The sequence below is a fragment of the Hyperolius riggenbachi genome, chromosome 8, assembly GCF_040937935.1.
Source record: "Hyperolius riggenbachi isolate aHypRig1 chromosome 8, aHypRig1.pri, whole genome shotgun sequence".
NCBI lineage: Eukaryota > Metazoa > Chordata > Amphibia > Anura > Hyperoliidae > Hyperolius > Hyperolius riggenbachi.
The window spans coordinates 64,637,401-64,649,966 of NC_090653.1; the positions used below are offsets into that span (position 1 = coordinate 64,637,401).

At 43.2% G+C, this 12,566-nt stretch overlaps 1 protein-coding gene across 2 annotated transcripts in view; it reads left to right on the top strand.

The window, feature by feature from the left end:
• Positions 1–12,566, top strand: part of LOC137528849 (nesprin-2-like) — a 132,577-nt gene that overhangs the window by 13,830 nt on the left and 106,181 nt on the right. Inside the window, exon 2 of one of the 2 annotated variants that reach the window (XM_068250518.1) lies at positions 631–710. The gene's annotated coding sequence lies outside the window, so the exon portion shown is untranslated. Of the gene's footprint in view, positions 1–630; positions 711–8,105; positions 8,148–12,566 lie in introns of those variants that run through there. The other variant, XM_068250517.1, reaches the window with a different exon arrangement.

Sequence of the window (12,566 nt, forward strand, 5' to 3'; positions counted from 1 at the left end):
ACTAGGGGTATGTTGGCGGTGTGATCAGGGGTGTGGCAGGGGTGTGGCTTAAGTGTCCGTCTTTCTCATCTCAAAAAGATGGGAGGTATGCTCCTATTCTATACCTATATTCTGGTGGTAACCTAACGATATTGCGCCTGATTTCGCTCCCGGTTTCCCTGTGTTTTTTCTCCGCAAGTTTGAATACTATGCAATATTACTCAGCAGATTTCTGCACTGTGATGGAATTTACAAAGGATTGATGCCCCAACATGCCGCCTGATCTTAATTTTTATTGATTTCTGTCTGAAATCGAACGACATTACTGATCAAACAGAACAGGTTACGGGCAGTCAAAAGGGGGCGGGGCGTGATGGTGTCTATGCGGGGTGAGCTAGAGTCGCTGACGGCCCCTCAGGTGTCCCCCTGCTAATTCTGCTCTCCCTGTTGCCTCTGTAGAGTATTAGCACAGTGGAACAAAGTCACACTTACCTATCCAGTTTCTGGAGGAACACATAGCAACCGTGTGTTCCTAACAAAGCACAGGTAGCACTGTTGCTGCATGTTAAAAGGAACCAGTCTTTGTATCTAGTGATTCTTCTCCCAGGAATTTCAGTCTACAAAGTGCTTTTGTGTTTCTTTACCATCCAGGTCTGTTCTTCACAGCACTGCTTTGTGGAAGTGTGTCATGGCTCCAACAAAGGAGATTCCTGAGAGCTTTGGACAAGCAGGTATTGATGCTCATCAGGCTGTAAAAGGTTACAAAGCTTTTTCTATAGAGTTAGGACTCAATCAATCCACTGTCAGGCGGATCCTGTCCAAATGCAGGTAATTCAGCCCCTTGGTTAATCTGTGAAAGAGTGATTGACCAACAAATTACCATGAGCAAGGAGTCTAGTGTAAACAGAGCACCTGTGTGTTTTCCTGTGCACATGGCTTGTGGCTTAGTTCATTTTTATTACTTTCTTAATATTTTCACCATTCAAACAGGCATAATGAGACTTTCAACAGCTCGGACTTCCTGTGTGAGTTCAATGAACTTTACTGCCACGTGACTCAGTAGGGCCCAGTAGAACTTGTCTGCCACATAAAAGACCACTGAAATTTAAAGTGGACCTGAACTCTTGCACAGGACAGAAGGAAAACATAAAGAAATGAACCCTGTATGTATTTAGAGAGATTAGCTTGTCTAATTCCGCCTTATCTGTGTCTAATCACAAATTGTAATTGATATCTCCCCTGTGTCACATGACTGCCATGGCAGAGATGGCAGATAAGCTGATTTGAAAGCACAGGATGTTAACAATATGTCTGCTTCCATAAAAGCAGGAAGTACAAACTGCAGATTTATTTTAGGATTTGTATCAGCTGTAACAAAGAAATGTTTTTTTTGTTTAAAGGTTGTTATGCTGTTGCCTGTCTTTTAGAGCAGAGAGGAGTTCTAAGTTCAGGTCCACTTTAAAGGCCAAGTTTTTTGGTTTTATTTCAATACTCTCATTCATGTTCATAATTACAATACATCTGTCTATAGCATTATAGACAAGGTACTGTGAATGTTCAGAAATGACCCTATGCAAGTCCTTGACTTTCCGTGCTCAGGCCGCCTCTTTGCTTCGTGGATGTTGTCACCACCGGCGCCATTTTGTCAGATTCCAGGGCATCATTCTGTTCTCTGTGGCTCCTCCCCCAGTTAACTCTTAGGACACACTGTAGTTGCCTATAGAAGGTGAAGGCTTGAAAGTACACCAACAACATGAAAAGATGAAAGTCTATCATGCCATGTTTAAAGGACAACTCAAGCAACTGAAGCAAGAGGGATACGGAGGCTGCCATATTTATTTTCTTTTAAACAATACCAGTTGCCTGGCTGTCCTTCTGATCCTCTGCCTCTAATACCTTTAGCCATAGACCCTGAACAAGCATGCAGCAGATCAGAGGTTTCTGACATTATTGCTAGATCTGACAAGATTAGCTGCATGCTTGTTTCTGGTATTATTCAGACATTACTACAGCCAAATAGACCAGCAAAAATAAATATGACAGCCTCCATATTCTTCTCACTTCAGTTGTCCTTTAAATTGTGCAAACCTGTAAATCCTGGCACTGCTGGGCCATATGTAAAATTTACTATACAGAATTTGCACACAGCTGTCAAGCAGGAACGTAATACAGTAAAAAAAAATGTAGAAACCTGGTGGAACAACTGGTGTACGTGCCTATTGTGTTGTATCATCATCTGCTAGCATTTACCACCAATCAGCAGATAAGAGTCATTCTGCAGTCTTTCCAGGGAGAAATCTGTGATCGCAGCAGCACCCTTACCCAGCAACCAGCACACAATAGTGAGGCGTTGTTTAAAGGGAATGGAATGTCCAAGCAAAATAAAAAAATGAGTTTCACTTACCTGGGGCTTCTACCAGCCCCAGGCAGCCATCCTGTGCCCTCGTAGTCACTCACTGCTGCTCCAGTCCCCCGCTGGCAGCTTGCTGACCTCGGAGGTCGGCGGGACGCATTGCGTACATTTTTACGCATTCCCACTAGTGCAGGAACATTAACGCATACATTTTTATGCATTATGCATTACGCACAATGCGTCCCGCCGACCTCCGAGGTCGGCAAGCTGCCAGCGGGGGACTGGAGCAGCAGTGAGTGACTACACGGGCACAGGATGGCTGCCTGGGGCTGGTAGAAGCCCCAGGTAAGTGAAACTCATATTTTTATTTTGCTTGAACCTTCCCTTTAAGACACATACCTGTGTGTGTGTGTGTGTGTGTGTGTGTGTGTGTGTGTGTGTGTGTGTGTGTGTGTGTGTGTGTGTGTGTGTGTGTGTGTGTGTGTGTGTGTGTGTGTGTGTGTGTGTGTGTGTGTGTGTGTGTGTGTGTGTGTGTATGTATGTATGTATGTATATATATATATATATATATATATATATATATATAATATATATATATATATATAGTGGGTTGCAAAAGTATTCGGCCCCCTTGAAGTTTTCCACATTTTGTCATATTACTGCCACAAACATGCATCAATTTTATTGGAATTCCACGTGAAAGACCAATACAAAGTGGTGTACATGTGAGAAGTGGAACAAAAATCATACATCATTCCGAACATTTTTTACAAATAAATAACTGCAAAGTGGGGTGTGCGTAATTATTCAGCCCCCTGAGTCAATACTTTGTAGAACCACCTTTTGCTGCAATTACAGCTTCCAGTCTTTTAGGCTATGTCTCTACCAGCTTTCCAACCTAGAGACTGAAATCCTTGCCCATTCTTCTGTGCAAAACAGCTCCAGCTCAGTCAGATTAGATGGGCAGCGTTTGTGCACAGCAGTTTTCAGATCTCGATTGGATTTAGATCTGGACTTTGACTGGGCCATTCTAACACATGAATATGTTTTGTTTTAAACCATTCCATTGTTGCCCTGTCTTTATGTTTAGGGTCATTGTCCTGCTGGAAGGTGAACATCAGCCCCAGTCTCAAGTCTTTTGCAGTCTCCAAGAGGTTTTCTTCCAAGTTTGCCCTGTATTTGGCTCCATCCATCTTCCCATCAACTGTGACCAGCTTCCCTGTCCCTGCTGAAGAGATGCACCCCCCGAGCATGATGCTGCCACCACCATATTTGGCAGTGGGGATGGTGTGTTCAGAGTGATGTGCAGTGTTAGTTTTCCGCCACACATTGCGTTTTGCATTTTGGCCAAAAAGTTCCATTTTGGTCTCATCTGACCAGTGCACCTTCTTCCACACAGGACTTCTTATGCTTTCTGTTAACAATGCCTTTCTTCTTGCCACTCTTCCATAAAGGCCAACTTTGTACAGTGCATGACTAATAGTTGTCCTATGGACAGAGTCTCCCACCTGAGCTGTAGATCTCTGCAGCCCGTCCAGAGTCACCATGGGCCTCTTGACTGCATTTCTGATCAGCGCTCTCCTTGTTCGGCCTGTGAGTTTAGGTGGATGGCCTTGTCTTGGTAGGTTTACAGTTGTGCCATACTCCTTCCATTTCTGAATGATCTCTTGAACAGTGCTCCGTGGGATGTTCAAGGCTTTGGAAATCTTTTTGTAGCCTAAGCCTGCTTTAAATTTCTCAATAACTACTGACATTAGATTACACACAGGTGCACTCTATTTAGTCATTAGCACTCATCAGGCAATGTCTATGGGACTTCACTCACATCAAAGGGGGCCGAATAATTATGCACACACCACTTTGCAGTTATTTATTTGTAAAAAATGTTTGGAATCCTGTATGATTTTCGTTCCACTTCTCATGTGTACACCGCTTTGTGTTGGTCTTTTTTCATGTGGAATTCCAATAAAATTGATTCATGTTTGTGGCAGTAATATGACAAAATGTGGAAAACTTCAAGGGGGCCGAATACTTTTGCAACCCACTGTATATATATTTTTTGTATTTTATTAATGTACAGACTCCTTCACACTTTAACAATTAAATTCAGAGTAACATACACGTTAGTAACTATATATATATATTATTACAGTTGCATGTTATATAATGAGGAATGACAATTAAATTGTCAAATGCTGGAATGGTGAAACAATCAAAAACTACAGTTCTGGAAAAAACACAGTTTACTTCTACTGAACCATATTGGGCATATTTTTCTTTGGTAGACAGCAGCGTCGTAAAAATAGCGGTGGGTTAAGAGGGCCCATTCCTGTGTCATGGTGCAGAGTGGGATGATACTCTACCTTCGCTGAAACTCCGACCTATGGGCGGGGGTTAGGGTAGGTAGGGTGGAGAGGGGTTTTGCATGGAGGCCAGGCTAGCAGAGTTTTGTGAGGGGGCAGCCTACTTCAGGTTATACCACAAGTAGGGTAGTATTATGTGGCCCAGAAGGCTGCAGGTCTGCCAGAACTTTAGACTTTAAACCACTGAGTCCTAGTCCACAGCATGGATGGCTTGTAGGTGGTTACATTGTGTTTCTGTAGGTACTTGTGGAGAATGCAGCATGCAAATACTACCAGGTCCACTTTAGTAATGTGAAAATTTTATTGCTGTGTGCAGCCATACAAATCTATTGGCCAGTATATCTAATCCAGGGATCAGGAACCTTTTTGGCTGAGAGCCATAAACGTTACATATTTTAAAATGTAATTCCATTGGAGCCATACAATATGTTTGAAACTGGGACAGTGTGCATGCGCAGCAGAGGGCTGTCCCTGTTGCCATGGTGATTTGTGTACACAGATTTGTGTACACAGTTGATCCTCCGGGCAGCGGACGTGTCAGACACATCTTCAGCTTCTCTTGGGTTTCAGCAAAATCAGCAATTTCCCTGAGTGCCAGACAGGAGAAATACTGACTAACAGCTTGTACAATTAGCTAGCTGACTTGGTGGTTGATTCACTTTATAGGACGAGATCCCTGCACGTTGGCCCAATAGGCTGCTTGTCAAGTGACAGGCAGCCTATTGGGCCAATCAAAGTGTGGGGATCTTGTCCTACAAAGCCCCTGGACCTGACAGGATCCAGGGTGGGACAATTGGAGCGACTGTTCGTTTTGGGGGGAGTGCGAATAAGTTAGTAGTGCATGCTACAGCAGTAGCATGCCTACTTTGAAAATGTAACTTGCGCTGTCACATTAAGCTGCGCCGTTTGAGCAATGTAGCTTTAGTGAACACTTATATATAGTCCGCAGACTGCCAGTCAGCCAATAAGAAGTGTAAATACATTACAACTAGTCTGCATGACAGGCGGGTGCCCCGAGCACTGCCACTGCTCGGGACCCCCAAACCAGTATGTAACACAATAGGGGAGTGCAGGTGAGCCCAGGAGCTGCCACCATCATGAACTCGCCCACATCACTCCTTTAACTTACCAAACACAAAATGATTGCTCACTCCCAGACAGCACTCTGCCACTGGTACTGGCAGCTCTGGGGCTCACCTGCACTTCCCTATTGTGTTACATGCTGGTTTGGGGGTCCCGACCAATGGCAGTGCTCGGGGCCCCCGCCTGTCGTGCACTATGTGCATAGCTTTAGTGAATCAACCCCTAACTTTGAGCCAGATGTAGCCATCAAAAGAGCCACATCTGGCTCCCGAGCCATAGGTTCCCTACCCCTGATCTAATGCATTCTCAAGCACCTACCTGGCCTAAGAATTCTGTGATTGGATACCACATATCTACATGCCCTCGTCTTTCAGTCTGTGAAAAGTTCCTTGCACATGTCTCACGGATTAATATGTTAATCCTGATCCTTTTCCCTGCAAAACAGATTGTTTTAAAACATCTGTTTTGAACTAAACAGTGCAAAAAAAGACGTTTTAAAACATCGTTTTCCAGGAACTGGTTTATAAAATTGACCCATTTTTGGATTGATCTTATCAATCAGATCAGATTGGTTAGCAGGAATTCGATAGATTTCATGCTAATAAGGGCCTGATATGGCAAGTGATTGGAAACTGATCTGATCTAACTGAAAATTGATCTGTTAGAAGTGATCAAGTCCACTTGATCTGTGTTAAGATATCCATTAGTTTAATAGATTAGATATTAGATTAAATGTAAATATCAAATCTAATGAAAATTTTTAAAACGTTGGCATTTTTATCGGTGTTACAGTCTGAATATTGATTGTGTATGGAAAGATGCCAGAAGGATCCTGCTGGGAGCGAGTAGGGGAAGGGGATAGCAGTATTATTATTTAGTATTTATATAGCACTGACATCTTCTGTAGCGCTGTACAGAGTTTACTGTCTTGTCGCTAAACTGTCCCTTACAGGGGCTCACAATCTAATCCCCACCATTGTCGTATGTATCATGTAGTGTATGTATCCGAGTCTAGGGCCAATTTAGGGGAAGCCAATTAACTTATCTGTATGTTTTTGGGATGTGGGAGGAAACTGGAGTGCCCGGAGGAAAGGCAGGTATAGGGAGAACATACAAACTCTGTACAGATTATCCCTGGCTGGAATTCGAACCAGGGACCCAACGCTGCAAGTCGAGAGTGCTAACCATTACGCCACAGTGCTGTCCAGTAGCACACGATGGAGGCTCTGGATAGCTTTGTATTGCAACTGGTAGTCGGCCAATACCAGACCAGATTTCTGCTGAAGTCTTGTGTAATATCGAGTGATGGAATAGGTAAAAGATTAATACCTGGAAGATATTGATCTTTTAACTATGCTACCACTAATGTACACAGTGTATGTCCACCAGTGTATTTCCCATCAGATTTACGGGTTGAATTACGATAATTTCCAAACAGGTCTGATCTGATATCTGTTTTTCTGATCGATTTTGTACAGAATTGATCAGAAAATTGATCAGTAAAACCATTGTAAATCAGATCGGACTGATCGAAAATGATCTATTTGACCCGTCGATCTGACGGAAATTGCACGGTGTATATCAGGTATTATGCTGGGAATACACAATTAGTTCTTTCACCAGATAGATGGCCCAATAGATCATCTCCGACAGGTCCCATCTGATTTCAGTCGTTTTCTGATCACTTCTATACAAATCGATCAGAAAAAGAATCGAAAATCAGATCTGGCCTGTCTGAAATTTCTATGTTGAGCCATCTATCTGCCAAAAAACCTCCATGTGTATTCCCAGCATCAGCTTTCAGCAGAAATGTAATCAATGATTGGTGAAATGAATGACTATTGTTGCATCCCCCAATGCAGTAGAGCTCCATGGGCCCGTTTATTCCCAATCTCTTCTACCACACAGTTTGCTGAAAATTCTCCAACACTACAAGACACATTTTCAGTCAATAAACTGCCAGAAATCAATCAAAAGTGGCTGTATTGGGTTTGGGAGGGGGGGGGGGGGGGGGATGGTTAACTCAACACATTCATACAGGCAATAGGGATGAAATCAGCCATAACAAGTGACACATGTATGACCTGCCTGATGCTCCAGTCTGTGCTGAAGCTTACGTTAGATGATATTAGTGTTGTTGTTCATGCTGGCAGGGGTTAAGCTGCGTGTTTTTACGAGCTGCGGTCTGGATGGATGTAGGAGACTGCATTCTCCTCTTACCTGGGGTCAGGTAACCAGAATATGTGCCTCCTCTCGGGGTGTGCCCTCCACGCCCCTCCTTGTGGGTGAGACAGCTCAGCTCATGTCAGCAAGGCATTTCCCTGGAAGCATCTCTGGTTACGGATCCCCACAGGACACTGGGAGTAAAGGTAGGCTTATCTGGGATACTGCAGATCTGCTGCTACACCTGTTGTACTGATTTTGGCTAGAGGTGCGGGCTTGTAAGCGTAGCATAATGTAACAGATGTTCCTGTGTATAGAACTACTGAAATCTCCCCTAGAACACAGAGCAAGCCTGTATTACATACAGCAGCTTTCTAGCGCTAAAGCTACCTGCACAGAGCAAAGGGACCATTTTTATACAGAATAGAAAACTTTAATGTCATTGTAACAACCAAAATTGTAGTAGTAGAATCCCTTTATAGTAAACTCCAAGGGACCGGGAAAAGTAGTTTACTATATCAGAAGTTTACTGTATCAGAATTGGTCATATGTGTATTCATACAGACATATTTTCTGGGATCTGAGGACTGAGTTTACTATATTTATTTATATAGCACCCACATATTACGCAGCACTGTACAGAGTATGTTGTCTTGTCACTAACTGTCCCTCTAAGTGGCTAACAATCTAATCCCTACCCTAGCCATATGTCTATGTATGTATCGTGTACTGTATGTATCGTAGTCTAGGGCCAATTTTAGGGGGAAATCAATTAACTTATCTGTATGTTTTTGGGATGTGGGAGGAAACCAGAGTCCCCGGAGGAAACCCACGCAGACACGGGAAGAATACAGGTAGTCCCCGGTTAAGGAACGAGATAGGGACTGTAGGTTCGTTCTTAACCTGAATCTGTTCTTAAGTTGGAACATTGTGTCATTTCTGTCCCCTGTGCCCCCCTGTGTCTCCAGTGTCCCCCTCTGTGTCACCTCTGCCCTCTGTGCCTACTTATACAAGTTTTAAAGCTATGTCCAATTTGAAAAAAAAAAAAACTTGACTTGTTCCCATGGAAACACAGAATCCCTGTTGTTCGTCTCGGCGGGTTGCTCGTAAGCCGAGCGTTCGTAAGTCGGGGACTACCTGTATACAAACTCCTTGCAGATGTTGACTTGGCTTCCATTTAAACCGGAGACCCAGCGCTGCATGGTGAGAGCGCTAACCACTACGCCACCGTGCTGCCCATATCCAGAGGTTTATTATATCAAAGTTTACTATAATGAAATTCTACTGATATTTGTTGGTTCTGCTGATAATTTGTGCTTCTGTTTATGCTACGAATACCTCGGACGGTATCTGACCTGAGTATCTGCCAATGTAAACACAGACGCGTTGGGCAACAATGAACACGCGGAACGCACAAGAGATCGCCATCAGCTGAGGGTTATTTTAGAATCCAGGACGTGAGTCAGGATTCGCCGCTTCCGATAGAGTGAGCGGTCCAGTCAAACGATCGGATTGTCAGAGAATCAGAAATGCATTCTTCTGCGCTAAGTCTATTAATGATTGTTTGATTAGTTGTTGAGTATTCCGCTGTATCAACAAACACTGATCAGTCATACACAAGTCACTGCAAAGTGTTCCTCAATGGAATGCCTGGTACACACCATACAGTTTCCGGTCAGATATGTGGGTCGAATACATTATTTCCAACAGGTCCGATCCGACCGTTTTTCAGATCGATTTTGTATAGAAGTGATCAGAAAATCGATCGGAAATCAGATTGGACCTGTCAAAAATAATTGATTTGATCCGTCTATCTGATGGGAAATTGCTGGAGTGTCAGGCATACCGTGACATGGGAGCTTGCTTGGGATTGGAAGATCGGACGAGAATAGACTTTATACACATGGAAGAGTTGGTTAGAGGTGCCCATACATTACACATTGAATTTCCTCAGAGCAATTAAGCGATCGACTTTATTGGATGATCAACAACAGTGTGGCAGATTGAAAGTCGATCCACTAGAGGCCCACACACTGCAAGCGAGATACTGGCTATTTTCCTTCACTAATTAAACTGAACGATGTTGTGCCTCCATACTCTGACCCCAAAAATCGATTCTGTGTCAATTGAAATCATGTGAAGAGTAGCCGATTCCTTCACAATCGATCAATATCTTTCATCCTGTCTATTCGACCAGTTATTGGCCAATGTCCATTGATGGAGCAGAATAGAACATAATCCATTCTCCCCTGAGCCAATGAAAAGATTAGAATTGAATGGTCAGTCGAGCAGGAAAATCGAGTAATGTGTAGGGGCCTTTAGTACTCCCGTCTGAGTGGTTATTGATATGGATATTGATTGGGAAGATCGATTTCAGTTTTGGGTCCCCAGTTTCAATCCCAGCCAGGGCACTATCTGCATGGAGTTTGTATGTTCTCCTGTAGCTGAGTGAGTTTTCTCTTTGCACTCTAGTTTCCGCCCACATCCCAAAAACATACAGATAGGATAATTGGCTTCTCTCTAAATATTGGCCCTAGACTATGATGGACATATGCCTATGGTAGGGATTAGCTTGTGAGCCCCTCTGAGGGACAGTTAGTGACAAGACAGTATACTCTGTACAACGCTATGGAAGATGTCAGCCCCATATAAATGTTAAATAGCAATAATATAGGTGGAGGTAGTTATACTGTTCGCACTGTTATGGGGAGAATCGTGTTAGCTACATAGGTTATGACTCCCTGTAGATAGTCATTTAACCTAAATCTAACCTGGAACCTAAACTGAGGAGGATATGGATTTTTCCTTTAAAATAATACCAGTTGCCTGACTCTCCTGCTGATCCTGTGTCTCTAATACTTTTAGCCACAGCCCCTGAACAAGCATGCAGATTAGGTGCTCTGACTGAAGTCAGACTGCATTAGCTGCATGCTTGTTTCAGGTGTGTGATTCAGCCACTACTGCAGCCAAAGAGATCAGCAGGAGTGACAAGCAACTGGTATTGTTGACTGTGCAAAAGTGAAATCCGCACAATGTCGGTAGGATCTGTATGTCTTTATTAAATCATTATACACGACAGGCTAAAACCAGCACCACATGGTATTGTTGACCCCTTAAAAGGTTCCTTTTAAAGGGTCACCAAGCCAAGAGAGGGGGTGGTGGTGAAAGTGGGTACTGTATGTTTTTGTGTACTTGGCTGAAAACAGCCAACCCTGAAAATCTAAATCTGCTGGACATATATCAATTTTAATCAGTATTACAATTTTTACTATTCCTATGTGAGCTGAGTTACCTAACCTGTTCACAGTACAGGCGGTGTTCTACTTACAAACAGGTCGATTGTTTGGAAGTTGAATTTGTTTGGAAGTAGAGTCCTGTGTTAAACATGGTGAAACGTGGCAAAATAATTTACTTTCCGACAACTCTTGATTTGGATATATAGTCCATATATGTATAGATTAGATGGACAGCATTTGTGAACAGTTTGTGAGCAGTTTTCAGATCTTGCCACAGATTCTCGATTGGATTTAGATCTGGACTTTGTCTGGGCCATTCTAACACATGAATATGTTTTGTTTTAAACCATTCCATTGTTGCCCTGGTTTTATGTTTAGGGTCATTGTCCTGCTGGAAGGTGAACATCAGCCCCAGTCTCAAGTCTTTTGCAGTCTCCAAGAGGTTTTCTTCCAAGTTTGCCCTGTATTTGGCTCCATCCATCTTCCCATTAAACTCTGACCAGCTTCCCTGTCCCTGCTGAAGAGATGCTGCCACCACCATATTTGACAGTGGGGATAGTGTGTTCTGAGTGATGTGCAGTGTTAGTTTTCTGCCACACATAGTGTTTTGCATTTTGGCCAAAAAGTTCCATTTTGGTCTCATCTGACCAGAGCACCTTCTTCCACATGTTTGCTGTGTCCCCCACAAGGCTTGAGGCAAACTGCAAACAGGACTTCTTATGCTTTCTGTTAACAATGGCTTTCTTCTTGCCACTCTTCCATAAAGGCCAACTTTGTACAGTGCATGACTAATAGTTGTCCTATGGACAGAGTCTCCCACCTGAGCTGTAGATCTCTGCAGCTCGTCCAGAGTCACCATGGGCCTCTTGACTGCATTTCTGATCAGCGCTCTCCTTGTTCGGCCTGTGAGTTTAGGTGGATGGCCTTATCTTGGTAGGTTTACAGTTGTGCCATACTCCTTCCATTTCTGAATGATCGCTTAGACAGTGCTCCGTGGCATGTTCAAGGCTTTGGAAATCTTTTTGTAGCCTAAGCCTGCTTTACATTTCTTAATAACTTTATCACTGACCTGTCTTGTGTGTCCTTTGGACTTAACTGTGTTGTTGCTCCCAATATTCTCTTAGACAACCTCTGAGGCCCTCACAGAGCAGCTGTATTTGTACTGACATTAGATTACACCCAGGTGCACTCTATTTAGTCATTAGCACTCATCAGGCAATGTCTATAGGCAACTGACTGCACTCAGATCAAAGGGGGTTGAATAATTATGCACACACCACTTTGCAGTTATTGATTTGTAAAAAAAAATTGGAATCATGTATGATTTCCGTACCACTTCTCACCTGTACACCACTTTGTATTGGTCTTTCATGTGGAATTCCAATAAAA